Genomic DNA, 5,230 nt, shown 5'->3' on the forward strand with positions numbered 1-5,230 from the left:
AATGGCAATATTTCATCATTTTTATGGCTGAATAGTATTCATATGCATGCGTGAGTGCTTAGTTGCTTCAGTCGTGTCTGATTCTGTGCGACCCTATGGACTGTAGCCCTCCAGGCTCCTCAGTCCATGAGGATTCTCCAGGCAAGAATACTGGAGTGGGTTGCCATGCTCTCCTCCAGGGGATCTTCCAGAACCAAGGATAGACCCCACATCTCTTTTGTCTCCTACATTGGCAGACAGGCTCTTTACCACCAGTGCCACCTGGGAAGCACACAACAATGTACATAAATTTCAAAATAATTATGCTGAAAGCAAGAAGCCAGACAAACAAAAGAGTATATGATTTTATTTTTAAAAAATTCTAGAAAATACAAGCTATACTTGTATTTTATGTATTTTATACTTGTAATTATGTATTTTACAAATATAATTTGTGAATTACAAACATAATCCTATATTGTTATTGTTCACTTGCTAAGTCATGTCCAAATCTTTGGGACACCATGGACCGCAGCATGCCAGGCTCCTTTGTCCTTCACTATCTCCTGGAGTTTGCTCAGATTCATGTCCATTGAGTCAGTGATGCTACCCAAACATCTCATCCTCTGCCTGCCCTTCTCCTTTTATCTTCTATCTTTCCCAGTATCAGGTTTTTCCTCCAAAAGTCAGCTCTTCACATCAGATGGCCATAGTATTGGAGTTTCAGCTCCAGCATCAGTCCTTCCAATGAATATTCAGGGTGGATTTCGTTTAGGATTGACTGGTTTGATCTCCTTGCTGTCCAATGGACTCTCGAGAGTCTTTTCCAACACCACAGTTCAAAAGCATCAGTTCTTTGGAGCCCAACCTTCTTTAGGGTCCAAATCTCACATCCCTATGTGACTACTGGAAAAACCATAGCTTTGACTATACAGACCGTTGTCAGCAAAGTGATGTCTCTGCTTTTTAATGTACCGTCTAGGTTTGTCATAGCTTTCCTTCCAAGTAGCAAGCATCTTTTAATTTCATGGCTGCCGTCACCATCCACAGTGATTTTGGAGCCCAACAAAATAAAATCTGTCACTGTTTCTACTTTTACCCTTCTATTTGCCATGAAGCGATGGGACCGGATGCCATGATTTTAGTTTTTTGAATGTTGAGTTTTAAGCCAGTCTTTTCACTCTCCTCTTTTACCCCTCAAGAGGTTCTTTAGTTCCTCTTCAATTTCTGCCTCTGGAGTGGTGTCCTTTGCATATCTGAAGTTTTAAATATTTCTCCTGGAAATATTGATTCCAGATTGTGATTTATCCAGCCTGGCCTTTTGCATGATGTCCTCTGCATATAAGTTAAATAAACAGAGTGAAAATATACAGCCTTGATGTACTCCTTTCCCAATTTTGAACCAGTCAGCTGTTCTATTGTGGCTTCTTTTCCTGCATACAAGTTTCTAAGGAGACAGGGAAGATGGTCTGTTATTAACATCTTTTTAAGAATCTATTTCACTGTGATCTACACAATAAAAGGCTTTAGCAACATAGTGAATAAAGTAGAAGTAGATGTTTTTCTGGCATTCCCTTGCTTTCTCTATGATCCAGCAAATGTTGGCAATTTGATTTCTGGTTCCTCTGCCTTTTCTAAACCCAGCTTGTTCATCTGGAGGTTATTGGTTCATGTACTGCTGAAGCCTAACTTGACAGATTTTGAGCATAACTTTTACTAGCATGTGAAATAAGTGCAATTGCTTGGTAGTGTGAACATTATTTGGCACTGCCCTTCTTTGGGATTGGAATGAAAACTGACCTTTACCAGTCCTGTGGCCACTGCTGAGTTTTCCAAATATACTGACATATTGAGTCAGAAAGTAAATTAGAGGTTGCCTAGGACAGAAAGCAAATTAGAGGTTGCCCTAGGTCAGAAGCCGGAGAAGGCAATGGCAACCCACTCCAGTACTCATGCCTGGAAAATCCCATGGATGGAGGAGCCTGGTAGGCTGCAGTCCATGGGGTCTCTAAGAGTCGGGCATGACTGAGTGACTTCACTTTCACTTTTCACTTTCATGCATTGGAGAAGGAAATGGCAACCCACTCCAGTGTTCTTGCCTGGAGAATCCCAGGGACGAGGGAGCCTGGTGGGCTGCCATTTATGGGGTCGCACAGAGTGGGACACGACTGAAGTGACTTAGCAGCAGCAGCATCAGGTCAGAAGCAGACAGGAAGAGATAAGAGGGAGGGATTAAAAAGAGGCATGAGAAAACTTGGGGTGATGGATATTCATTATTTTGATCATGGTAATATTTTCACAGATAATTTCATAAATGCATATTCAAGAGGTATCAAATTGTACACTTCAGTTCAGTTCAGTTCAGTTCAGTCGCTCAGTCATGTCCGACTCTTTGCGACCCCATGAATCACAGCACGCCAGGCCTCGCTGTTCATCACCGTCTCCCGGAGTTCACTCAGACTCATGTCAATCGAGTCCGTGATGCCATCCAGCCATCTCATCCTCGGTCGTCCCCTTCTTCTCCTGCGCCCAATCTCTCCCAGCATCAGAGTCTTTTCCAATGAGTCAACTCTTCGCATGAGGTGGCCAAAGCATCAATTTTTCGGCACTCAGCCTTCTTCACAGTCCAACTCTCACATCCATACATGACCACAGGAAAAACCATAGCCTTGACTAGACGGACCTTAGTCGGCAAAGTAATGTCTCTGCTTTTGAATATACTATCTAGGTTGGTCATAACTTTGCTTCCAAGGAGTAAGCGTCTTTTAATTTCATGGCTGCAGTCACCATCTGCAGTGATTTTGGAGCCCAGAAAAATAAAGTCTGATACTGTTTCTACTGTTTCCCCATCTATTTCCCATGAAGTGATGGGACCAGATGCCATGATCTTTGTTTTCTGAATGTTGAGCTTTAAGCCACCTTTTTCACTCTCCTCTTTCACTTTCATCAAGAGGCTTTTTAGCTCCTCTTCACTTTCTGCCATAAGGGTGGTGTCATCTGCATATCTGAGGTTATTGATATTTCTCCCGGCAATCTTGATTCCAGCTTGTGCTTCCTCCAGCCCAGCATTTCTCATGATGTACTCTGCATATAAGTTAAATAAGCAGGGTGACAATATACAGCCTTGACGTACTCCTTTTCCTATTTGGAACCAGTCTGTTGTTCCATGTCCAGTTCTAACTGTTGCTTCCTGACCTGCATACAGATTTCTCAAGAGGCAGGTTAGGTGGTCTGGTATTCCCATCTCTTTCAGAATTTTCCCCAGTTTATTGTGATCCACACAGTCAAAGGCTTTGGCATAGTCAATAAAGCAGAAATAGATATTTTTCTGGAACTCTTTTGCTTTTCCATGATCCAGCGGATGTTGGCAATTTGATCTCTGGTTCCTCTGCCTCTTCTAACACCAGCTTGAACATCAGGGAGTTCACGGTTCACGTATTGCTGAAGCCTGGCTTGGAGAATTTTGAGCATTACTTTACTAGCATGTGAGATGAGTGCAATAGTGCGGTAGTTTGAGCATTCTTTGGCATTGCCTTTCTTTGGAATTGGAATGAAAACTGACCCCTTTTCCAGTCCTGTGGCCACTGCTGAGTTTTCCAAACTTGCTGGCATATTGAGTGCAGCACTTTCACAGCATCATCTTTCAGGATTTGAAAGAGCTCCACTGGAATTCCATCACCTCCACTAGCTTTGTTCGTAGTGATGCTTTCTAAGGCCCCTTGACTTCACATTCCAGGATGTCTGGCTCTAGGTGAGTGATCACACCATCGTGATTATCTGGATCGTGAAGATCTTTTCTGTATAGTTCTTCTGTGTATTCTTGCCACCTCTTCTTAATATCTTCTGCTTCTGTCAGGTCCATACCATTTCTGTCCTTTATCGAGCCCACCTTTGCATGAAATGTTCCCTTGGTATCTCTAATTTTCTTGAAGAGATCTCTAGTCTTTCCCATTCTGTTGTTTTCCTCTCTTTGCATTGATTGCTGAAGAAGGCTTTCTTATCTCCTCTTGCTCTTCTTTGGAACTCTGCATTCAGATGCTTATATCTTTCCTTTTCTCCTTTGCTTTTCACTTCTCTTCTTTTCACAGCTATTTGTAAGGCCTCCCCAGACAGCCATTTTGCTTTTTTGCATTTCTTTTCCATGGGGATGGTCTTGATCCCTGTCTCCTGTACAATGTCATGAACCTCATTCCTTAGTTCATCAGGCACTCTGTCCATCAGATCTAGACCCTTAAATTTATTTCTCACTTCCACTGTATAATCATAAGGGATTTGATTTAGGTCATACCGGAATGGTCTAGTGGTTTTCCCTACTTTCTTCAATTTAAGTCTGAATTTGGCAATAAGGAGTTCATGATCTGAGCCACATTCAGCTCCCGGTCTTGTTTTTGTTGACTGTATAGAGCTTCTCCATCTGTGGCTGCAAAGAATATAATCAATCTGATTTTGGTGTTGACCATCTGGTGATGTCCATGTGTAGAGTCTTCTCTTGTGTTGTTGGAAGAGGGTGTTTGCTATGACCAGTGCATTTTCTTGGCAAAACCCTGTTAGTCTTTGCCCTGCTTCATTCCGCATTCCAAGGCCAAGTTTGCCTGTTACTCCAGGTGTTTCTTGACTTCCTACTTTTGCATTCCAGTCCCCTATAATGAAAAGGACATCTTTTTTGGGTGTTAGTTCTAAAAGGTCTTGTAGGTCTTCATAAAACCGTTCATCTTCAGTTTCTTCAGTGATACTGGTTGGGGCATAGACTTGGATCACTGTGATATTGAATGGTTTGCCTTGGAGACAAACAGAGATCATTCTGTTGTTTTTGAGATTGCATCCAAGTACTGCATTTTGGACTCTTTTGTTGACCATGATAGCTACTCCATTTCTTCTGAGGGATTCCTGCCCGCAGTAGTAGATGTAATGGTCATCTGAGTTAAATTCACCCATTCCAGTCCATTTTAGTTCGCTGATTCCTAGAATGTCAACGTTCACCCTTGCCATCTCTTGTTTGACCACTTCCAATTTGCCTTGATGCGTGGACCTGACATTCCAGGCAATATTGCTCTTTACAGCATCGGATCTTGCTTCTATCACCAGTCACATCCACAACTGGGTTTTGTTTTTGCTTTGGACCCATCCCTTCATTCTTTCTGGAGTTATTTCTCCACTGATCTCCAGTAGCATATTGGGCACCTAATGACCTGGGGAGTTCCTCTTTTGCCTTGATAACTGCATGAATAGTAGGAAAAGGCAAAATGAACAG

This window comes from Budorcas taxicolor, chromosome 16 (assembly GCF_023091745.1).
Source record: "Budorcas taxicolor isolate Tak-1 chromosome 16, Takin1.1, whole genome shotgun sequence".
Taxonomy (NCBI): Eukaryota; Metazoa; Chordata; class Mammalia; order Artiodactyla; family Bovidae; genus Budorcas; species Budorcas taxicolor.